The sequence below is a fragment of the Panthera uncia genome, unplaced genomic scaffold (genome assembly GCF_023721935.1).
Source record: "Panthera uncia isolate 11264 unplaced genomic scaffold, Puncia_PCG_1.0 HiC_scaffold_1307, whole genome shotgun sequence".
In the NCBI taxonomy this organism is placed as follows: domain Eukaryota; kingdom Metazoa; phylum Chordata; class Mammalia; order Carnivora; family Felidae; genus Panthera; species Panthera uncia.
The window spans coordinates 114,282-140,503 of NW_026057928.1; the positions used below are offsets into that span (position 1 = coordinate 114,282).

Genomic DNA, 26,222 nt, shown 5'->3' on the forward strand with positions numbered 1-26,222 from the left:
TCAGGGCAAGCAAACAGCTTTTCTAGTCACTGTCAAGACGTCATCATCAGACAAAGCACGAAGTGCTTCGTCAAACATATCTTTGGTAATTGCTATGTCAGAGTGTCCTTGAATATCTTCAAAAAGTTGTGAGTATTTTAGAGCTGATGTTCTTACATAAAATAAGTTTTTTCAGTGCTTCAGCTAACTCTTCTTTCCATTTCGGAGAGGTGGCACTCATTTCCGTGGTAAGAAGAGATGTCCACAGTGCCAACCCAGGGTTTCTGCTAAGTGAACTCATGAGTCCAGCTATCAAAAGTATACAGAAACCATTCCTCAGCTACTACCAATCTTCTGCATTCTCCTCAAATCTACATAAGCCTGGATGAGAGCCTGACTGGATTCCTGGCTCAGCCAAGACACGACGGTTCTGTGAGCATAAGCAATGTAATTCTTCAGTGCCGCCATGTTTGTGAACCTCTTCTCCACTTGCTCCTTGCTCTGGTAGTACAGAGCCACACGGTGGTGAATCAGATCCTTGTCATAGGCTTCATCCTGCGGGTCCAGGATGAGGAAGATCAAATCAAACCTTGATAATAATACATGAGGTAGCTGTATATTACCAATGGTTGTGTTTTTTAGAATTCCACTGAGACTCCATAGAATTTGCTGCTGCCAGGATAAGGGTGCATGCATCGAGCTGATCAATAATCCCAGCCTTTGCAATAGAGTCAGTCATCCCATGACTTTGTGCGATGCTGATCTTGTATTTTCATTTATCTTCACAAACATCAATACAGCAGATGCTACTGTCACTCAGGACAAAGGTACCAGTCTTCAGGCCCACTTGCCTTATCTCAAGGTCATTCCAGTATATATATATATATACACACACATGCAGAAGCTGGAACTTACTGGTCTTTGGGTCACCACACATCAGGATGTTGTTCTCAGCACAAAGTCTGACCCTTCCCATGTGACTAAAATCTTTCCTTTTTCCAAGGAAAAGCTGAAGCAAGATTCCCCCCTTTTTAAATCATCATGTTCTTACAAGCTTGGAGCTGAGGCTGAATCAAGGATCTCATAAATGCCTTCTTTTTTTGTAAAGTTCTTTGTGCAATTCCACATGCTTCTCTGAAAAAGTTTCTGTTCTATATCTTCATCTACTTCTTTATGCAAATGTTCTGCATCAATTTTCTGATAATAAATGTCATCAATGTGGATTTTGTGAACAGACTTCACATTACTCACTCTTGAATGGACTCAGTAAGTAACATTACAGATAGACGTCTGTAATGTTTATTTTGTCCCCAGGTTGAACCTTGCCAACAAGATCATTGTGAGCAAAAAGGATGGCAGTGTGAGGCATTTGCCTTGCAGGCATATTTTCAGGAGACTCTTGAAGTTTGATCATCTGCTTTCCTGAGAACACAGAGTGGTTATGGGTGAGCACTCACCCACATGGGGCTCAGTGATTAAGCCATGGTCCATCTCCACCAAGGCAGTGGAGGGGGTGGTGCACACCTGGCATTGCAAGAAGGACTTCTGCATCTGGAAGCAGCTGGGACATCCTAATCAACATGCCACTCATGGTGATAGACTGCTTAATGCCTTCAAGTTCAGGTTTCTCATGTAATTAGTCTTCCACACATTAAATCTGATGTTCTAAGATTGAGTCAGGTAACTGTCAAAGAAGATCTCATTGATAGCCATGCTAAAGTTGAGTGGCAGATGGGCTGTCTGTATAGATTTTTGCAAATGATTTCATTTGTTCACAGTTTACACTTTAAGATGACTCCTCAGATGATTATTTTGAGCATCTTTTCATGTGTCTTTTAGCCATTTGGATGTCTTCTTTGGAAAAAAATGTTTATTCATGTCTTCTGCCCATTTCTTCACTGGATTATTTGTTTTTCAGGTGTTGAGTTTGGTAAGTTCTTTATAGATTTTGTATACTAGCCCTCTATCTGACATGTGATTTGCAAGTATCTTCTCCCATTCCATCGGTTGCCTTTTAGTTTTGTTGGTTGTTTCCTTTGCTGTGCAGAAGCTTTTATCTTGATGAAGTCCCAATAGTTCATTTTTACTTTTATTTCCCTTGTCCGTGGAGATGTGTCAAGTTAGAAGTGGCTGCAGCCCAGGTCAATGAGGTTGTTGCCTGTTTTCTCTTCTAGGGTTTTGATGGTTTCCTGTCTCACATTTAGGTCTTTCATCCATTTGAATTTATTTTTGTGTATGGTGTTAAGAAAGTGGTCCAGTTTCATTCCTCTGCATGTTGCCATCCAGTTCTCCCAGCCCCATTTGCTACAGAGACTGTCTTTTTTCCACTGGATACTCTTTCCTGCTTTGTCAAAGATTAGTTGACCATACATTTGTGGGTCCAAATCTGGGTTCTCAATTATATTCTATTGGTCTGTGTGTCTGTTTTTGTGCTAATACCATGCTGTCTTGATGATTACAGCTTTGTAGTAGAGGCTAAAGTCTGGGATTGTGGTGTCTCCAGCTTTGGTTTTCTTTCTTTTTTTTTTTTTTTTTAATGAAAAAATCTATTTAGCAAATAGTAATTAGTACATTGGGTTTCTTTTTTTTTTATTTAATATATGAAATTTACTGTCAAATTGGTTTTCATACAACACCCAGTGGTCATCCCAAAAGGTGCCCTCCTCAATACCCATCACCCACTCTCCCCTCCTTCCCACCCCCCATCAACCCTCAGTTTGTTCTCAGTTTTTAACAGTCTCTTATGCTTTGGCTCTCTCCCACTCTAACCTCTTTTTTTTTTTTTTCCTTCCCCTCCCCCATGGGTTTCTGTTACGTTTCTCAGGATCCATATAAGAGTGAAACCATATGGTATCTGTCTTTCTCTGTATGGCTTATTTCACTTAGCATCACACTGTCCAGTTCCATCCACGTTGCTACAAAAGGCCAGATTTCATTCTTTCTCATTGCCACGTAGTATTCCATTGTGTATATAAACCACAATTTCTTTATCCATTCATCAGTTGATGGACATTTAGGCTCTTTCCATAATTTGGCTATTGTTGAGAGCGCTGCTTGGTTTTCTTTTTCAACATTACTTTGGTTATTAAGGGTATTCTGTGGTTCCATACAAATTTTAGGATTGCTTGTTCTAGCTCTGAGAAGAATCCACATTGTGATACCACCACACATGGGTCAAAGTGGCTAAAATTAACAATTCAGTAAACAAGAGATGTTGGTGAGGATGTGGAGAAAGGGGAACCTCTTGCATTTTTGGTGGAAATGCAGACTGGTGCAGCCACTTTGGAAAATAGTGTGGAGGTTCCTCAAAAAATTAAAAATATAATTACCCTACAACCCAGCAACAGCACTGCTAGGAATGTATCAAAAAGATACAGGAATGTTGATTCATAGGGGTGCATGTATCCCAAGTTTACAGCAGTGCTATCAACAATAGCCAAGTTATGGAAAGAGCCCAAATGTCCATCAGCTGATGAATAGATAAAGAAGATGTGTTTCATATATGTGTGTGTGTGTGTGTGTGTATAATGCATATATATGTTAATATATATATATATAAAATATATATACACATATATACACACACAAAGGAATACTATTCAGCAATAGAAAAGAATGAAATCCTGCCATTTTCAACAATGTGGATGGAACTTGAGGGTATTATGCTAAATGAAATAAGTCAGTCAGAGAAAGACAGACACCATGTTTTCACTCATGTGTGGAATTTGAGGAACTTAACAGAAGACCATGGGGGAGGGTAAAGAAAAAAAATAGAAACAAAGAGGGAGGCAAACCATAAGAGGTTCTTAATATCAGAGAACAAACTGGGGATTGGTGGGGGTGGGGGCAGGGAAAGGGGGTGATGGACATTGAGGAGGGCACTTGTTGGGATGAGCACTGGGTGTTGTATATACGTGATGAATCACAGAAATCTATTTCTAAAGCTAAGAACACACTGTATACACTGTATGTGAGCTAACTTGACAATATATCAGATATATAAAAATAACATGACTCCCCAGTTATATCAATATCCTTATCACTGCATGCACAAAGGCCCAGCAATGTCTATGGCAACATTTTCTTCTTTATCAAGACAGTCAATAAAATGTTGAAGAAATCCCCTTAAATTTTCTTTGCACATTGCCATATTTATGTATGTTGCTCAAATCACAAGTTTTGGCCTAGAGACTGCTCACCGGCCACTGTATCTCTGTTGCTGGCTCATCCTGCAAATTCACCTACAAACACTTTCATGTAGATCCCCACATCAGGTCTCTGCCTCCGATGTGCCACTAACATCACAGCTTAAGGTTCCCTCTTCCCAAGAGCTGGAAGTGCCACATGTGAGTGGTGAATTAGCATTAAAACTAAGATGAAGAATTGAAGAATGCATCAGATGAGAGCTGGAAAATACTGTGTCCTGCATGTCAGGGTTCTGCAGGTCAGCTCTAGGCCAGGTTGGTATCAGTTGCATCTCTTCTGTAGAGGTTGAATCCTCACCTCTACGTCTCAGAGAAAGATATGACCTGATATCGTCACCTCAAGCAGGGAAAAGTGGCCACCTCTGAAGGACACAGAGCTCTATGGTGTACCTGACAGCCCCCAAGAAAAGTTTTTTAAAAGTTCAAAAAATACATAAAATATTAGAATTAGGTGACAACATTAATTTTACTTGAGGATGGTATCAATGTCCACTTGAAAAGACAAGAGAATAAACTACAAAGAAAGAGGTGAGAATCAGGACTCAAGTTTCAAGAGTTGATCAGCTTAATCACCAAATATATCAGACATCAACCACTACCTTACATACCTACAATATGTAGTTGGAAAACATAATGGAAATAGATTATATTCATGATAGTGTCACACGTGCAGATATACATAATCAAAACTTCATAAAATTTTAGGAGAAATATAATGAAAATATGTATGAAGGACACTGTAAGTCTTTACTGAGGGCTATAAAAGATGACTATATGGATAGATACCATGTCCATGGATAGGTAGACCCAATATTTTACAAAAATATCATTTTCTCAAAAATAATCTAAAAATTCATATAAATAGCATGGCTTCAAGGTCACTGATAATACCTTGGAGAAATAAACATTTGAGAATTAGCCTCTTTTTTTTTTTTTAAAGAAGAGAAATGTGGAAGTACCTGTTCTATAAATTCATAAAATAAACTGTAAACCTTCAATTTATGGAAACCGCTATCTGCCCCTGTATAAATGTTCTGGACATTTACAGTACTTATGTCAGCTGCATTGCTTTTTTATCTCTTTTGTCTCACCCCGTTAAAAAGAATAGAAATTAATTAAGGGACAGACCCTCATTCTTTCACTTCGTTGTCTCCATGCAGTAGCACAGAAGCTTTGTAAAGTATATACGGCATGCCTTTCATAGAGACACGCAGGGGTTATTTGAATGTAATTAAAAATTTTATTACTAGAATATTCCCACTGTAATAAGGAGCCTGACCTCATTTGTGATGTTTGGCTGCTGATTTCTTTCTAAGCTTTGGTCTCCCTTTCCCCTGTGGCTCCACATTTGGACAGGCTGATCAACAAAGCTCATCCCGCAACTTTTTGTCTGATACCAGTTGGAAATTTAAGCCTTGAAAATCTCTAGCCCAAGTAAATGGGAACTTTCCCCAGTCCTACTTCCTAGTCACTACCTGGGCCCAGCCCACTCCTGCTGCTTGGTCAAGCCAGCCTGGACATTCCTGAGCCCACTCTGCTCTCCTGGGAGTTCCTGTATGAGTAGTAATCTTTCTCTCAAAATTTTTTGGTATGCGGAGTATTATCAGCCTTGGCATATGAATGGGATGACCAGAACACTCATATGAGGCAAAGTTATGACTGGAAAAAAAAAACCTCCATTTTTTTTAAGTCAATTTGAAATGTGGAACAAAAAATAATGAAACTGAGCATGTGACTCTTGCTTTTGGGGTTGTAAATTTAAGTCCCATGTTGGGCATAGAGTTTACTTAAAAAATAATGTAACTGAATATCTGCAATGACATATATCATTCAAACTTAGTCTTTATAAATACACTGAATGGATATATTTCTTTAAAAAGCATCATTAGGCTGAAAGCTCACCAGGACAAATATATAAATATCCCCCCCCCCAAATAAATGTCATAATTATCATATTATTGTTTTGATTATACATTTTCCAGCAGCAACATTTTATATATTGAACTACTCCATAAGAACTACCTACATATTATGGTATCTTTATTTCCTTCCCGCTAATACTTTCACTAAGTAAGTATCTCCTAAGCAACCTCCCAAACTATTATTCTGTCTTTGTGAGGAGGCTTCAGAAGAATGAATATATTCAAGTTCCTGCATCCTAGCCAAAGCCTGAACTAATAAATTGGCAGGATCAGAATCATGTTCAACAACTTCCCTTGGATTCATACCTGCCAAATCTCTACATGGACAGATAGGGAGATCTTGGCAACACCTTGAGTTTAGATTTGACTTATTCATATTTTAGTTGAAATATCTTACTCTGCCAATATATTCAATGCATTTGATTTTCAAGCACTTCTGTTGATAAGTGCCTAAATTCTCATTAAAGCGATTCTTTTTACAAAAAGGAAACATATCAAGAGAAAGATCCAGGCTATTCTCCATTTGCAACATTTCTTTCTTCCACTTCTGTTTTTTTGTACCTCTAGTTCACTTCTAATGATAGATGTTTAGGTTTTTCTCTGGCTTTTCTAAATGCATTCACATTTCTTTCAACTAGCTATTTCTTTTTTTGTTTCACAAGAGGAAGGCAAACACATGCAGAGAGGAAAAGGATGGGTAAAATAAAGAACATAAACTTCTAAATGTCTGTCTTCTTTGTGTAAAGGGTACAGGAGACATTTGTTTGTTTTATTAATCATTTCATTTTAAATCCAAGAAGCTGTGCGAGACAGACAGAAAATGCCAGCAAGGATGACATGACAAAGAGGCTAATAAACTGCAGAATTGCTCAAACCATTGAGAGAAGCCTAACAGCATAAAGTGCCTCCTGGGAACGGAGCAGGTACTGAGCCAGAGCGGGTCACAGCCAGGCTAAACACCACACTGACAGTGAGGAAGGAGAACACACCACATAGCTAAAATAGTTCCTAAATGCTGCAAAATAGTACTGCTTATGAATTATATCTTGATTATAAGATAAATTAAAGATCATTGCTTCTAATGTCTTACCATGTATCATGTAATTGAAAAACAGTGACGGCTTGTGTTTATTTTTTTCAGTTCATGGTGCATTTAAATTTTTTTTTAATGTTTGTTTGTTTGTTTGTTTATTTATTTATTTATTTATTTAGAGAGACAGACAGAGTGTGAGCGGGACAGGGGCAGAGACAGAGGGAGACACAGAATCTGAAGCAGGCTCCAGGCTCCGAGCTGCCAGCACAGAGTCCGACGCGGGGTCTGAACTCACAAACCAGAGATCATGACCTGAGCCAAAGTCAGACGTTTAACCAACTGAGCCACCCAGACGCCCCTGATGGTGTATTTTAAAGAAAACAAACAAACAAACAAACAAACAAACAAACAAAAACAAGTATTTGTATTTGTCACAGGCACCAAAATAATTTGAGTATTTCTAATACTAATGGTATAACAAATACAATTCAAATAATTTCAACCACTAACTATACTCGTGTAATATATCCTTACAAATAGGTAACGGCTCCTTGTTTTATACATGCATGTGACTTTCTGACCTTGTTGTTGTTGTTGTTTTTAATATTTTACTCATCTATTACACTGTTTTGTGCTTTGGACTAACAATGTTGGTGACAAAAAACATCCTTTTGAAAGATATGCCCTCAAAAATGATTTACTGTATCCCTTTACATGAAAATTAAGGAGAGTGAAACGTTAGTCACAAGTTACCTTCTTGATAGTCTCCAGCATGGAACGCCCTCCCTGCCAGGGCTTAGAGTTCTTTCTGATGCATGACAAACTTGCCATGCTGTGCCATTTTCGGTCCTCCAGTTTCTTATGAAAAGCATTAGCAAGCAGAAGCACCGTGTCATATATGTAAAGGTTTGAAATCTGAAAAGACATTAGACAGTAATCATTAGAATCACTGATGCCAACCATCAAGAATTAGGAGAAAATCATCAGCTCAGCTGCCTCCGTTCATGTCATAGATGGCTGGTTTACTGGGTTATTTATTAAGCAAAAGGTTTCTTTTTTCATTTCCTGGGCAATTTTGCCGTTGACAATGAAGTCTTGTCTGATTGTATGCCTCAATTGCTTTTTCAGCTTATTTAGGTGTGAAAGAGAAGATAAAAAAAAGTTTCGACAGAGGCAAGGCTGTTAGTGTCAGACCTTAGAAAATCACTGGCCCTTATTTCTTTCTGAAGAGGTAAGGATCTAAGGGCTTCAGATTGGAAGGGCAAACTGAATAATACATTTCTGAATATGTCAAGTCTTTGCATTCTGATTATTCAGATGGAGAAATATCAACTCGATCTTACATATAAAATAAGTGTCATAGGTGCTAAAAAAAAAAAAGAAGAAGAAGAAGAAGCAGCCATGTGTGTATATGTGCATGTCTATGGGGATTTGGTAATGAAAAAAATGAGAAAACGCATGGCCATTGATAAAATTACAATTATCAAGGATCTACACAACATTATCTAGGTATACACATGCATTCTAATTCATTAACATGACAGATACCATTATAAATAAGTGACCATATAAATAAATATAAATAACTGTGAATATGTATTTAAATTAATGCTTTCTTCTTAAAGCAATCATGTTATTATTTTCCTTCTATATAAATTGCAAAAAAGAGTCATGAAAATTGTCACTATGATCTGTTGCATTCTTACACTTACTCTTGACAGAACTAATATCTATGCTGTCATTTGTAGAAGGTGTTTATTTTTCAAAGAAATTAGAACTTATTCAGAAAACATAAACATCAAGAGATATCCAAAGTCAATAAAGGCTGTTAGATGTTTTATTATTACTCCTCTGAAAGAAAAATGCAACATAAAGTAAAACAAAAATGAGAAATCAATGTAGCTATGAAAGTTAAATCCATCTTAAGGTATTTAAATTTCTTCAGCTTTTTAAAAGTATCTTGGTATCACAGTTTTTTTTCCTGAAAATAAAAGGGACAATATGTTGACTGCCCTTTGCTTATAAGTAATTATGAAGGAATCTTATGAAATTGTCTGCCCACATCACAAAATGGCACTAAATTTCAACTACTGGGATGACAGTTTAATGCTATGAGAAACTGTTAATAAGCACTTCCTAATAGTGCCTTGTGAGTTTTCTTTCTTTACTAGGTGAATCTTTAATCATTTGTGTATATCAAACATCGTTTTATATGTATAACACTAATGGAAGGCAGGCCTTTCTTAAAAGAGACATTGCATACTCTCATGCACTATGTGAAATACCAACTTGTTATTTAAAAGGAAATACTGTTTTTAAAATTGTTTAATGTTCATTTATTTTTGAGAGATGGAAAGAGACAGAGTGTGAGCAGGGGAGGGGCAGAGAGAGAGGGAGACACAGAATCTGAGGCAGGCTCCAGGCTCTGAGCTGTCAGTACAGAGCCCAAAGTGGGGCTTGAACTCACGAACTGAGAGATCATGACCTGAGCCGAAGTTGGATGCTTAACCGACAGAGCCACCCAGGTACCCTTGTTCTTTGTAAGGAAATAGTAAGGCAGGCTATCCTCACCTTCACCTCCCTGCCCTTACCCTGCCAGATAATTACTAGACAGACTAGGGGAGTAGCTTAAATCTGCAATGAATGAAGACTTGAAGATAAAAGTAGTTGATGAATCAAAATTCAGTCTGAATTAGACTGTGAAGACCCAAAAGGAAAACCTTTTGACAATTTCTCAATAATTTGCAATAATCTGGCCGCTTTTAACCTTTCTTTGCTTCACTGCCTCAATCTTGCTTGCTCTTATCTCTCTAGCTTTATTTGGCTTCTTTCTCTGACTGATTGCTTTCAGTGTATATATGAAATTGTTGGAATAACACTCTTTGATGTCTTGTTACCTTTCTCCAACCAGTTAACATCTAATATCCAATTAACAGGTCAGAAGTTAGGAGAATCCTATCCTGACAACTTCTCAGGACCCTACCAGCTTCCAGGCTAACTGGGCAGTCTCCTTTGTCTCCCATAACACACGCATGCCTGTACTGGAACATATCATAATTCTAAGATTTCTTAATCTGGTTTTCCCACTAGAACATGAGCTCCTTCTGGATAGGGGCTCATCATGTACAAATTTTCCCCCTTTGTACTTTTGTTTCCTAGCGGCTAGCACACATTCTGATAAATAGTTGTCAAACAAAAGAAGATGAAGAAAAGAAAGGCAGGTTTAACATCAGGCATGTTTGACAGAAGTCAAGATGTGAGAAACCTGACAACTTGGGTTCCATCCGAATCTTGACACTGTGGTGGCACAGTGTCTTCTGTGAGCTTTGAGGCATGTACCTTGAGCATCCACGCTGTTCCTAAAGACGAGTGCTTTGCATTTGATATATATGACTGGTGTTTTCAACAAAAACTGCCTCTATTCATTTGCCCACCTTCCAAACTGTGGGATCGAAAGGAGGTAGTGACATTTTGTGAGCTTTCAATTACTCCTTCCATTACTTCTATCTCAGGAAAGCACCTGTTCTGTTTTGAGGTTCATGCTCTTTCCTATACTATACTTTAGAGTTCCTTTCTGTTATCACCTACTCGTCTCTTGGCCACTCTGTATTCATGAGGTCTTTGACTCCTCTTTCACAGTGATTCCAAACTTTTGCCCAGCATTAAAAAAAAAGTCACTGCAATTTCTACAGAGATGAATTTGACATCTACTCTGGCTACATCTAACACAAATGACTATCACTGGACACAAACACATACCTCCTCTAACATCTTAAACTCCATTTTCCCACCAGCTGACCAATTATTTCCCTCTCACTCTCACTACACGTGTTTTCCAACTTAACTGAGCACCAGCACCCACCTTCTCTATCTGACAACCTTCTGATATTTGATAACATCCATCACTTGCCCTGAAACATTCTCTTTCCTTCAATTGTTCATCATCTTGTATAATTTCTAGGCTGTTCATCATCTCAGCATTTTTCTTCTTTCCTTCTCTTTTTTTTTATGTTCCTGTTCAGAGTTTAGAACTTATAAACAACACATTATTGCAGATACAATCTGACTAGAACAGAATAGTATAAGGTTATGTCTCTTGATCATAGCAAAATGCTCTGACATGGAGGCCAAGATTACACTGAAATGGTGTAGAGCAAATAAGACTTGTGCTGTGTTCAAACAAAATTGGCCTTCATCTCAATAACCTTAAACAGCTGTCAAACCAGGTCTCATCCAACTAGACTTAGGGTAATGACTTTGAGCCTATACTTTATCTCTTTGAAACTTCAACTTTTACGTTTATTATTCGGGGAGTATTAATAATTTGGATCTTGATCATACAGCCCAGAATAAGGTTTCTCTCCTAGCTTTATGTCATTTGCAAATCTGATAGGCATACTTTATTCATTTTTATTTGTGTAATGGTAAACATTTGAAAATATAAGTACAAGAACAGTATTTTTGGATGACCATAGAGAGTTCCTCATACTTCAAGAGCAGAATGTTTATCACTGTGGTTGAATGTTCTTCTAGTTCCATAGTTCCTAAATTGAAGTAAAATAAAGTATAGATATTAGAAGTGCTCAAAGCTACAAAATATATCTGAGCCATGTTGTAGGCATATCAAATTTGCTCAAAGATTTGGAGAATAAGAAAAATAACTAGTAAACTATTTGAAAAATTACTTCTAATTTTAAATAAACTCATGTTATGAGTTTATCCTTTTAAGGATAATAATGAGACTGTCTATATTTTGAATTTTTTAAATTTCCTTCGAAAAAAAAATCTGAAAACAGAGTGTTTACTACTATCTTCTATTCTTAGGAGTCCTTTATTGAAAATCTTTGAGTGACATCAATCTATCTAGACTTTTTAATGCTTCCCTATAAGATTTTGTGCTTTCCTATAAATTTTCCTTAAAAAATGTCAAACACAACATAAAAATCAACATACAATAAATAGATTTATAAAATTCTCTCAATATAAACAATTAGTAAACAGGATTTGACTTGCCAGTGCTTGTTCTTAAGAGAGTCCTATGGTCACATATGAAGGACCCCAAATGATATACTTAATAATACATTCTACAGTTTATCCAAATAATTCATCAACCTTTAATATACTACACTCTGTCAGAATCTTTTTTCCTTCCTTTTGAAATGTGGAACGATATACCAATTTCACGTACTGGGGTCTTCTTCTGAGGTATTTCTCTAGTATTTCTAAATTAAAATATTGTGATCGTATCTACCACTTTATTTACTATTCTTAACAATTATTATTTAAGCTTCATTTTAAAATTTTTTTTAACATTTATTTATTTTTGAGACAGAGAGAGACAGAGCATGAACGGGGGAGGGGCAGAGAGAGAGGGAGACACAGAATCGGAAGCAGGCTCCAGGCTCTGAGCCATCAGCCCAAAGCCTGACGCGGGGCTCGAACTCACGGACCGCAAGATCGTGACCTGAGCCGAAGTCGGACGCTCAACCGACTGAGCCACCCAGGCGCCCCTAAGCTTCATTTTAAAGCAGTAAGGTATACTCTTACCATATCCAAATCCCTGCTCTTTAAAAAAAAGTGGTTTAATTAAAAAAAATTTATTCTAACTTTTCTAATTTGAAGACAATTTTTCTTAGATGGAGATGACAGAAGCAAACAAACAAACCAAACAAACAAACAAAAAACCCTGACTTTTCTATTTTCTCTCCATTAGCAGCCAAGCTAACATTAGTTTCACCAAGCAGTGAAAGACTCACTTTCTTCTTGCTTCATATATTGCTAAAAACTTTGTTTATAGAGCTAAAAGTTTCCTTTAACATTTACTTTGCAACTTCAACTCATCCTGGATTTTAGTCTTTCTGGCACTAATTTAAAGATTTGGGAAACTAGTTTTTTGTTCCTTCTAAACCTTTTCTTTCTATGTACATTAAATTAAGTAACAGCCCAAAGATCTCTACACAGGCCCACTGTACCCTCTTCTTCCCTGTTGTACTGATTATTGTGATCTTATAGTTCGGGTTTCCATTTTACGGTTGGGTCTCTATTTTTAGAGCTCTCTTCAGTCATATTTTCATACCTTTATTTTGCTACTTTTAATAGTACCCAGCTGATAAGATAAAGGTCTGTCTGTGGACATATTTACCTGCATTTTTTTATTAGCTCCAAGTTGAGAGGGTTACTTCTCCAAAGGAAACCTGTACTCCCCAATTTTTAATGCATATTATCTTGTTGTTTTTCTTTAACTTCAGTAAGATAAAATTTTCCCCAAGGTAAGCCTCTATATCAAATGCTCTGCTTTTAGTGGAACATCTTAAATTCAACAGCCCTACATTTAGATACATTTAGATTTAGATACTTAATCATATAAATCTTCACATATAAAAGATTCTGTCAATTTTTCTTTTATACATTAACTATTCTGTCAAAATTTATTACATATAATAGGGAAATTACTATGTAGTAAATCCTCAAAGAAAAAGTAATTTTCTTATTTTCTTCCATCTGTGGGTTTGAAAGGAGTAAGACGAAGGTGGGGATAAGAGGTGTGGTGCTTCCTGTACATCCTTAATTTATCATATAGGTCTGGGGGATATGAAGATGAATAAATAAATAAACAAATAAAATATTTGCTCCCTGATTTCAAGAAACTCATTAACAGAATCAGAAGGATTGTGCTTTTAGGTGAATGTGCTTTACAATACTATGTAGTCCGTCCATTGGTGGGAATGCAAAATGATGCAGCCACTCTAGAAGACAGCATGGAATTTCCTCAAAAAGTTAAAAATAGAAATATCCTATGATCCAACAATTGTGCTACTATGTATTCATTCAAAAGAAACAAAAATGCTGATTCAAAGGGGTACACTACCCTGATGTTTATAGAAGCATTATCAACAATAGCCAAACTATTGATAGAGCCTGAGTGTCCGTTGGCTGATGAATGGATAAAGAAGATTTGGTGTATATATATTCAATAGAATACTATTCAGCCATCAAAAAGAATGAAATCTTGCCATTTGCAATGACGTGGAAGGAGCTAGAGTGTACTATGCTAAGTGAAGTAAGTCAGGGAAAGACAAATACCATGTTATTTCACTAATATGTAGAATTTAAGAAACAAAACATAAACATATGGAAAGGGTGGAAGAGAGAGAGGGAGGGAAACAACCATAAGAGATGCTTCACAAGAGAGAACAAATTGAGTGTTGATGGAGGAATGTGGGTGGGGGATGGGCTAGAAGTGGGCAGTGGGATGGGGGTGGGGGGATGGGTATTAAGGAGGGCACTTGTTATGATGAGCACTGGGTGTTATGTGTAAGTTATGAATTGCTAAATTCTCCTGAAACCAATATTACACTATATGTTAACCAACTAGAATTTGAATAAAAATTTGGAAAAACATACTGTGTAGTTACTTTCTACTTTTCCAATTTGTACATTTCCTGCCATTTCCTTTGACGAGATAGCCTTTAATATTTCAAATTTTTCTTAAGCAAAATTCTACGTTTTTACCCATTTAGAATTCTATCGTTTTCATATCAATCATACTCATGACCAATTAATATGAAAAGATTGGTCATTATAAGCATATCTGTAAGACTGGCATTAAAATTTAAACAGGTCTTGTTTAGGCTCTAGAGTGGCTTAGTTTAACCATTGTCTTCTCCTTAACTACATTCAAAGGCACAAATATTCAAGAAGAAGCAAAGCAGTGTGGTAGGCATGATGGAGGAAATAAAGATAGATGTGTACTTTATGGGATTTTATGATACCAGATCCTGGGGGAGACCTATTCTACAAAAGCCTAAAGCCTAGTTGGGAACATAAAGTTCTGTGGGCAATGCTCCTGGAGCTAGCTACCTGGGAAACATAGCTGCTCCTTAGGTTGACTGCAAGTATGAAGAAGTGATTGGATCAATAGTAATTCATCTAAAAAAAAAATCCACAGGTGACTAAAGATAGAAAAAGCGTGGAGATGCTTTTTAAAAGAATGGGTCATTTTTACAAAATCACCTGATTTATCTAGTATTACTGGGGATGAATTAGTTCTCATAGGGTTATATTTCTAAACTGTTCAAACTGAGTATCTCTAAGCACTAAAACACTTTTGATAGTAAACGTTGTGAAGGAATAGTTTTCTAAAACATATATTCTTCCAACTTCTGAAATTGACCAATACTTTAATTTTTGTTATCTCAGAATTACTATTTAAATACTACGTCTCTAGCAGTATACTACAATTATACCCTTAGGAACTGTTTTAGGACACAGAGTTCTTTTTATAAGGCAAGTCTACATTGATAGGATATTTGAATTAGTAGATCTGATTGATTTATTTTTCTTGTCTCTTGCCTTGCTAGAAAGTACTCCTTATGGCTTCCTACTATTGATGTGTCTGCTTTTTTTTTTTTTTAACACCCTGTTCAAATTGACATATTAAAATTTCCAGTGCAAAGGAAATAAAACTAAATGAAACAAAATCTGATAGCATTTTCCTTAAGAAAAAGAAAATGGATTCTAGGTGAGTAGTTAAAGGACATCCTTATGAGTAAACTGCAGGCACCTGATGTTCTCTATTTTGCTGCTCAGAGATTTTATTTATTTACCTTCGAATTCTTTGTTGTATTCTGAAGAGCAAAGGTTTCAGCCATATCCTTTCTGGTTTGGATAGGAATATATAGCACTATAGTATCTTTTGCATTTCTAAATAGTTTTTTGGTGAATGTCTTTAAACTAGAGAGTAATCTTTAAAAATATATTTCTATGTCCTTGTTATACAGAAAAAAACAAGCAAATTTATTAGCATAATAATTTGCCATCTGGCATTAAGGAATATCAATCACAAATTCCAACACAGTAAATGCTATGGATCTACTTGCTGGGAAGGAAATAACTTTTATGTATTTATTTTTTTTTAACAAGTATATATTTTGCAACAATGAGGTCAAAAAGATCAAAGACACAAATTGTTAGGACTCCTGCATCAGACTTAGAAAATTTCCAGAGGAAGAGAATAGCTCAGAAAATGGAAACATGTATAATTCTAAATCTAAAACAACTCAAAGAGCTCTCTCTACAATTGGCCAACAAAGCACCTTGAGAGAAATACTGTAGCACTTAGAATATACCTCCATATTCTGAGCAAATGGATCCTTTGGATCACACAATGTTGAAGATATTCGATGGTTGCCACGGAAACATCGCTGACTTATATTCTGGGGGACTGGAAATGTCTGCCGAATGATTGTTAACCTTCCAATTGACCTTCTTACAAGTTCCTGAACATCCACATCATTTATTTCCTATAAGATAAAAAATGGAAGGATTAGAAATGCTATAATAAATAATAAATAGAAACACAAAACTATTAAAGAGTTGTTATCTGTAAATGCTAAGAAATTCATTACTGTAATGCATTTGCTAGTGCTTAGTACACATCCAAATAAAAACAATACATGTTCATTAAAATGATCAACTCATTTGTAGGTGTTGTTTGTATGTTAAATTATATCATTAAAGCCTAAGTAATTCTAAATGGAGCAATTGATTAAATGCACTTTATTTAGGAATTTTGTATTATATTGAACACTTTAGAAAATATTTGTCTAAACATTGAAAAAGGTCATAAATTAAGTGCATTTCAAGGTACTTTGAGTACCCAGAAGAGAGTTGCAATGTAAGCATAATATATATTGTTCTTAGCAATGAAAAATGGGGCTTTTAAATAAAGCAAGTAGAGAAAGTAAGAGACATTTAAAAAAAGATGTTCCTAATTATTTCTTAGAACTACTGGTATTAACTCATACATTTCTCTTGGTAAAGAACAGATTAAACAAAGTGTTCCAAAAGATGAAACATTTTGTATTAATACAATGTGAACCAGGATAGGTAAATGAAAAAGAATACCCAGTGTTCTTTTTCCAAATCGATGTTATTTTGCATATGAGTATTTGCCAAACTCAAAGAACATATTTTTCTACTTCCTTCTCCCCCCACTTCCTAACTCCAGACTTAAATTTTAAGGCTTGGCTCAATCATGGATGTAGAAGCAATAAAAATGAAATAATATTTTTACAACTTAACATCTGTTCTAACTGGAATTAGTCAGACTACAAGTGATCAGAATAAATTTTAGTTTGAAGGCAGTCTTTACTAAAGCAGTTTGTTCTTCACAGTGTCCATTCGGGACATTTCAAACCAATGAAGCCTTTGCAATTAACATATTATTGGTTTCAGTAGATTCTTATGGTAACAGAAATAAAAGATTTGACATAAGATAAATTTTGGACTGCAGTGAGAATTTCGGTTTTGATTCAAAGAATCATTACAGAGTAATGAAAAAGAAATGGACTATTTATTTACAGGTATAAGTTGTCTTCTTTTCCTTTCTAGATTAATTACATATTATTCCTAAAGCCTACATTAGAGCTTTAAAACTCATTCCTTATTTTTTCAACTTTACAAAATACAGATTTTCTGAAAATAAAACAAACCTGCCATCAGCTGTATCCAGTATAATATCATGGATTTCTGGTCAACTAATCCTTAATGTACCATGAAAAATGTTTTTTTCTCATTTAAAATGCCATCTTTTATCCTTCAGTTTGTGTAATTTCACTAGCCATCAGGAACACTATCTGACAAAAGGCAGGTCACCTTTTAATTATCTATCATCCACTCACAAAGCGGAATTAAGCAGTGTCTTATCAACTCTATTTTAAGCCTGAAGTTTAACCAGAGGTCTTTTCAAATTAATTAATATTGCTACTGAGTATCTTTACATTTTTTTATTAATTTTTTTAATTTTTTTATTTATTTTTGCGACAGAGAGAGGGCATGAGCAGGGGAGGGGCAGAGAGAGAGGGAGACACAGAATCCGAAGCAGGCTCCAGGCTCTGAGCTGTCAGCACAGAGCCTGATGCGGGGCTCGAACCCACAGACTATGAGATCATGACCTGAGCCGAAGTTGGACGCTTAACTGACTGAGCCACCCAGGCACCCCTCTTTACAATTTTTTTAATTCCATGTCGCACAGACAGGAATTTTCATTTAAAAGACAGTAAGAGGTTCTATCACTTTTCTCAGATTAATAACTAAGTTTTCATATATATGTGGTCTTTTTTTCTTTTAGTAATACTAAGACTTATCAACATGTTGTCAAACAGCACCATTTCTACCTGCTCCAACCATGAGCACATTAGTATAAAAACATACATTAACTCTCTACTATATATTTGACAAAATACTAAATACATTATGTGTTGTCTCATTTTCTGCTAAAAACTACATTCTGGTTCAGATACTATTATTCTTACTTTATAGATAAAGAACCAGAGAAATTCCAAAGTCTTCATTCAAAATATTCTTTATTCATGGTATGAATGTCACCAAAGACACTCTCTAAAGTAATTATACAATCCATATCTCCTTACGGGAATTATTTAGATTAATATTCATGAATGATAGGAATTAAAACTATAAAGATATATTATTCTAGTATTTAACAGCCTGATGATTCTATAAGGAATAATAGAATAATCTATCATGAGCCAAAGTCTTTAAGAGGACTATTTTCAAGCCCACAAAAAGAGATGATTACCTTTTACAGGTTTTGAAAGCTGAAGTTATCAGGAGTCTAAGCGACTAAACTATATCTGAGGAAATGTCAATTTAAGTTGAATATATTTTGCCTATTATTATTTGGGGAAGGGAAAAGGAAGTAATTTTCTGGGAGGAAAGAATCTGCCATTCTGAATGAAGGTAACAGACAGTTTGTCTCAAAAAATTCACTTGCAGTTTTAGTTTTGACACCTGATCTCAAAACTAGTTTGATAGTGATATGAAAACTTGATTAGGCAGCTATTTTATATTTACAGAACTTTACTTCTACATTTCAAAAGGTGCATTTCAAGAGTGACAGAGGCAATGCTATGTAAACACTGAAAGTCAAATGAAAATCTATTAAGAGATCCTTTTAAATGAAAAAAATTCATAAGTAAACTTCCATATTAAAATATGGACTATTGTATAATCTGTTAGAATCTACATTGTTCTAATACTCTGAACTTTAAAAAAAATGTTTAAGCCCCCATATTTTAAAAAGGAACCACGTAAAGAACCAGTTCAAATACTCACTCTCCCAAGCCTCCAGGGCCTCCAAATTATACTAATTCTCTATAAAGATATACAGATATGTTCTGAGTTTTAAAAAACTTAAAGAGGCTGAAAAATAAAATTTTTGTCCTTTTTGTATTCCTTATATGAGTACATTTATGAAATAAGAATTAATATTGCAATAAAATTTAAAAATATGTTTTGTTGTACTTAAATTCTGTCTGTACTTCTTTGGGAGCAAAGCATATAGTCTTTTTTTTACCCCCAAAATAATGTACTTAGATAATAAAAAAATTGCTGAGATTCAAGTCAATATATTCAAGAAAATATTCTTATTCACTTTGTTGTGATAGTTTAATACAGAGTAAACCATAAGAAAGAAGAAAGAGGAAATGCTAAAATACTTGTTGGGGATACAACTCCAACCAGAAACAGCCATTTCCCAGAACAAATCTTTTAGGAGAATTGGATCACTCCCAAATCTTTGTAGTGTATCAACGTGGGTTTAAATTAATGAATTCCAGAGAAAGGAAGACTCAAAATCATTAGATCAGATGCCAATCTATACTATTAAACTGTCTCAGAGAAGGGACCCTCTTTTTTCCCCATTTTAAAAAATCTCTTAACATCTAACAAAGCTTCTGGTTCATAATAGGTATTCACTAAACGTTGATAAACTTAAAAATGAATGAATAGGGGCATCTGGGTGGCTCAGTCGGTTAAGTGCCTGACTCTTGATTTCAGCTCAGGTCATCATCTCATAATTCGTGGGTTCCAGCCCTGAACTTTCATCATGGAGCCTGCTTGGCATTCTCTCTCTCCCTCTCTCTTTGCCCCTCCCCTGCCTGCATGCTATCTTTCTCTCTCAAAATAAATAAACTTAAAAAAAAAGAATGAATAAATGAATGAATGGCAAGACTTCACCAAACAATTGGTGATAGATAGATTGATAGATTCTGTATCTATTGATAGATTACTGAAATTTTAAGTGTAGAAACTGGAATGCTTTAATAACCTCAATACGACCAAATAAACCAAATAAACTAAACTAAATAGTTTAACAAATAAACCAAATAAACTAAAATATTTTAGTTGTTATTAAGCAGTGTACTATGTAGCACATTTGAAAAGATTATGCTTTTTGTTGTTGTTTTTGCTAATGTTTATATTCTTCATGCTTTGGCGAAGGTGATCCTTTGATGCTTCCACAAAGTTTAACATTAATGTGAAATAATTACACAAACATAATGCTGAAATATGAAACAAAACCAATTGAAGGCTATACACCAGAAGGAAGTGCAGCATAATGGCAACTTTCTGCTTGAGAGATTGGTAGTGAGCAGTTCAATTAATCCCTAAACTGGGAAAAATGAACAACATCCTTTACACATATAGGATTTTTAAATCTCAACAACGATAACAACAACAACAACTTCTAAACTGCAATACTCAGGTGCAGCAATTAAGCTATTTAAATGAGAACTCGGGTTCAGTATTATCAGAGAAAAGATGGTGCTTATAGTATTATCCTTCTTGCATCTCTAAACAGTGTATATCATTCTATCAGAATTTATAACTTTTGTAAAACTTAAATAAAGTGCCAGGCCATCTGTTTCAGGACCCTGAGGGGATGGCAATACTTATATGGAAAGGCTGTTCTCAGTTGGATTCACTGATTACAGGGAGAAGATAAATATCATTACCAACTACTAACATATGATTGATTACACCATATGAGCTAGCACAGCCCCTTATTATTATAGCACTCTTAATGCAAAGGGAAAAAAATATTGTTTTCAAGTCTGTACATCAATTTGTATCAAGATGCACAAAGCCAACTTTGATTTATAGTGCCTCTCTTAAAAGCTATTGGTGCAATAGATTAAATAAATGTTTGCAACCCATTTAAAATTAGCAACAAAATAGTAGCTACACAAACCAAACTAGACAAATTCATGTCTTCCATGTTCAAATGAGCATTTGCATATTGTTAGATTTTGTGTGTGTGTGTGGGGGGGGTGGTTGTTACTTTTACAGTTTAACTTCCTAGCAAATTTGAGAAATCCATGTTTCTTCTTTCATGGAAACTAGAATAAATTTGACTCATTCATTATAAATTTGTATGAGCAACTCACAAATGAAGTAAAGGTAGTGAGAATCAAGTTTCCTAAGGCATTTTTCAGAGAAAATGAGGTAACAGAATGGAATCAATTGAAAAAAAAAATTGACAGTAGATACATGGATAATGGTTTTTGTTAGAAATGAAAATACAGAAAATATGCTTGATCTCTTGAGTATGAACCTAGTTTACGCAAAAATAATAACAAATATAAATTGTGGGCTGTCAACATCAGATTTTTCAGAAGCTCAGTGGTATTGACATGCCCCAAAAATGACACCTCTGCTCAAGGACTAGTAAGAAGAGCTGTAGGTAAAGAGGACACAAGTGCTTCAGTAATGACAAAGGTGAAGTTATAAATAGTTATGACAGCTTACAGTAGAAAATCCAATTGTAAAGGATGAAAAAAGAATTATCACTTTCTATACCTCTAATATTTATTGAGTTATTTGCTGGTTAGATCACTTAGTGTGGATGTTTTATTTGCAAAATATCGTGCCAAATTATTGAACATCTGTTTAAAGATAGCATTGTCCTGCTCATATTTTATCAAAGAAAACTTAATTGTAAAATAAAAGTCTCATGCTTATGAAATATACACTAAAATATAAAGTGTTATTATTTCTATAGTATTTACCATCAATGAAGTACATGCTAGCCTACTTAGACTTCCCCTACATAATATGAAGGAGTGACTTCTTCCACAGTACAAATAGATACATAAGCGATAGACAGATGACCAGTGGTGTTCCAAGAGCTCTATAAGTGTTCATACTGTTAAGATTCAGGTTGTTGTCAGAAGTCAAATTGAATATGAAAAAAAAAATAATTCATGGGTCCCCTATGCAATATTATCAAAGAATAGAAGGGGATGGGCATTTTCATTTAATGCCCATTTACAAGGACACAATAAGTTGCTTTTTTTCTTAGCTAGCTCTATTGATACAAACATGTAAAGTGACCCCAACTTGTTTTATACCAGGAACTCTACGTGGTCTCTTCCCCATGAGAAGTTGGGTGTGAGATAAAAACAAAAATTAAGAGGATTCTTTATTTCAAAAAAAAATAGTAACCTAGAAAATAATTAACCTAAAGACAAAAATTAGTGGGATACATAGTTTCCATAAGATTAAAATTGAAGTAACAGAAATTAAAAAAAATAATCTATAAGGAGAATTATCAAAGAGAAAAAGAAAAAAAAAAAACAACCAAAGGTTTAGAGTGGAAAAAAAAAACTATTTAGAACCCAATATCACCACTTAATCATTGTGTAATGTTTGGCAAACTGTTTTATTTACTAGATCCATAAATTACATACTCAAAAATACAAATGAAAACATCTAATTTGAAAAGTTATCCTGCAAGTTTACTAAGATTTCTTTTGCCTTTCCCTCTATCCTGATTTTTAGTCATTCCAGATAGAAAATTGAGAGGTATTAGAAAATTGGAAAATATAAAAACATCATTAGAAAGCAGATCTCACATATGTATAATACCTGTGGGGTTCTCATATAAATATGTCGTCATTTGACATGAAAAACACAGTGACAAATCATGTAGCCCTGAAGTTTGGCAGGCCTCAACCAGGGAAGACATTTCCAGTGTCTTTACTCTGAATTAAAAAGAACCATCAGAGAAAGTTCAAGATGGTGGCATAGACAAGACACAGAAGCAACCTAAGTATCTCTTGGTAGACAAATGGATACACACACACACACACACACACACACACATACACGCACGCACACAGAAGAATATTACACGGCCATAAAAAAGAATGGGATTGTGCCATTTGCAACAACATGGATGAATGTTGAAGGTATTATGCTAAGTGAAATATGTCATACTGAGAAAGACTGTATGATTTCACTCATATGTGGAATCGAAAAAAAAAAGCACAAACAAAAACTCCACAAATGAACAAACAAACAAACAAACAAAAGGCAGGATCAAACCTATGAATATAGACAACAAACTGATGGTTGCCAGAAGGGAGGAAGTTGAGAGGATGGGCAAAATAGGTGAAGGGGAGAGCGAGGTACAGACCTCCAGTTATGGAATAAGTCAAGGGAATAAAAGGTATATCATAAGAAATATAGGCAATGATACTTTAATAGTGTTGTATGGTGACAGATGGTAGCTAAACTTGTGGTGAGCACAGCATAATGTATCAACTTGTTGAATCACTATATAATACACCTGAAACTATTGTAACATTGTGTATCAATTAAGCTTAAATAAGTTAAAAAATAAGTAAACAGGTGGTAGAGGAATATCCTAAATTCACCTTCTCACTTGGACACACTAAATCAACAGCTACATATGGGACAATGCCTTCTGAAAAAGTACTGGAAATTAGCTGATCAGTTCCTATACAATAAAAAATAAATGGGCCACATCAAGGAGGGGAGGCAGACATGTGGTCTTGCCAAAACACCCCACTCCCAGCATGGTGACACACAATTGAGAGGGATATCACAGAGCTTCTCCCTGAGAAATAAGGAGTTTATGCCCCACCCCAGGCATCCCAAACCTTGGGACCTACGCTGGAGAGATGAGCCCTCAAAGTGTCTGGCTTTGAAAACCAATAGGGCTTACATCTAGGAGACCCAAAGGGCTGTAGTGAACCAAGATTCCATTTTTAAAGGGCTTGTAAACAGAGGCATTTATCTCAGGACCCAATGCAAAAGCAGCAGTTTGAAAACCACCTAGAATATATATGAAAGAGATTCATTTGCTAATCTTAATGCACATGTCAGAGAGGCAGAGCCTGTTGGCTTCTCTCTGGGGATACAGGTGCTGGTGGGTACCATTTTGGTGCTGTCACTCCACCTTGCTAGCACTGGCAGGTTTGTCCCACTCCTGCACCCTCTAGTGGTCTCCTAAGGCTGGCAGGCATGACCTAGCTCCACACTACTCTATGCCCCTGATAAAGCCAGCAAACACACATCCATATGAGACACCCCTTGAGCATCTGACTCTTGTGTCCAAGGGAACTCTCATTTCTGGACCCCATGGGATTGAAACAATCAGATAGATAATTCTTGGCAAGCTACCATTCCCAGGGCACAGCACAGAAAGCAGACTGAAACACCCACAGCTTCCTGTGAAGAAAACCTATTTATTTGCCCTAGAACTTCAAACTGAGGGGCAGGCTTCAAGATTGCCACATACCTAGAGGCTACAAAGGTAGAGAACATAGGCTGGGGGATGCGGTCTTTGTGCTCTCCCTTGGTCTTACTACAGCTTTCCAGTACCTTTAAGAAAGGAGCTTATACACTTCTCTGAAACCCCAATTTTTACAACTGTCAGTAAAGGAGCACCTCTAGATGGACTGGTCTGGAAGCCAGCAGGGTTTATAACTGTGGTCTTACAGGATTGTATATGTTTGCATACTTTAAAAACTGGTGACTGCTAATCTGGTTTCCAATCAGCCTGAATCTAGATGCTGACTGAGGTACCTCAGTCATTGGAACATTGGCTGGGATTGGCATATCCTCAACAACTAGGACTGATCAAGAATAAATCAGGTTGCTTAGACAGTCACAGAGGTTTCAGAGACAACCAAGTGCTAGGACAGGATTGAATGAAGGTTTATCTTCTACACAAGGACACTCAATCAAGACTGTTAAAGGAAGCTGTTTTGCCTAATACATAGTAACAACCATAGTCACACAAAATGAGGAAACAAAAGAATATGTTCCAAACAAAAGAATACCATGAAACCCAGGAAAAAACCTTAATGAAACAGAGATATGTAATTTACCTGATAAAGAGTTCAAATAGTCATGAAGATGCTCACCAAACTCAAAAGACAGTGGATGAAAACAGTTGAAACTTCAAAGAGAGAAAGTATAAGAAAATGCTAAACAGTAGTCATAGAGCTGAAGAATGCAATAATTGAACTGAAGAATACACTAGAAGGGTTCAATATCAGACTAGATGAAGCAGAAGAAAGAATAAGTTATCTTGAAGACAAGGCAGTGGAACTTACCCAGTCAGAGCAGTAAAAATAAAATGAATTAAAAACCAAAGATAGCTTAAATGACCGATAAAACAACATCAAACAGAACAGAATTTTCATTATACAAGTCCCAGAAGGAGAACAGAGTAAGAAAGGGACAAAAAAACTTATTCGAAGAAATAATGGATACAAACTTCCCTAACCTGGGAAAGGAAACAGACATCCAGTTCCAGTTGTGCAGAGAGTTCCAAATAAGAGGAACCCAAAGACAGCCACACCAAGATATAGTATCATTAAAATTTCAGAACTTAAAGATAAGAAGAGAATATTAAAAGGCAGTAAGAGAAACATAACTTGTTACATATAAGGGAATCCCCATAAGGCTATTAGCATATTTTTCAGCAGAAATTTTGTAAGCCAGAGGGAGCAGCATGGCATATTCAAAGCGCTAAAAGGAAAAAAAAAAAAAAAACTCACAACCAAAAACATTCTATCTGATAAAACCATCATTCAGAATTTAGGGAGAGAGAAAGAGTTTTCTAGAAAAGCAAAAGCTATGAAGTTCATTACCACTAAACTACCCTTACAAGAAATGTTTAAAGGCACTTTTTTAAGCAGGAAAGGAAGGGCACTAATTTGTAATCATAAAACATATAAAACTACAAGACTCACTGATAAGGGTAAGTATGTAGTAAAGCTATTGGATTAATCACTTATAAAGCTAGTATGAAGGTTAAAAAACAAAACTAGCTTAGGGGCACCTGGGGAGCTCAGTCAGTGAAGCGTCCAACTTTTGATTTTGGCTCAGGTCATGATTTTGTGGTTTGTATGATTGAGCCCTGCTTTGGGCTCTATAATGACAGTGCAGAGCCTGCTTGGGATTCTC

General features: G+C 35.7%; 1 pseudogene; it reads right to left on the reverse strand.

Annotated features, from left to right (window-relative positions):
* On the reverse strand, positions 1 to 25,784 carry LOC125916903 (DNA replication licensing factor MCM4-like; annotated as a pseudogene).
* Positions 25,785 to 26,222: the final 438 nt, after the last annotated feature.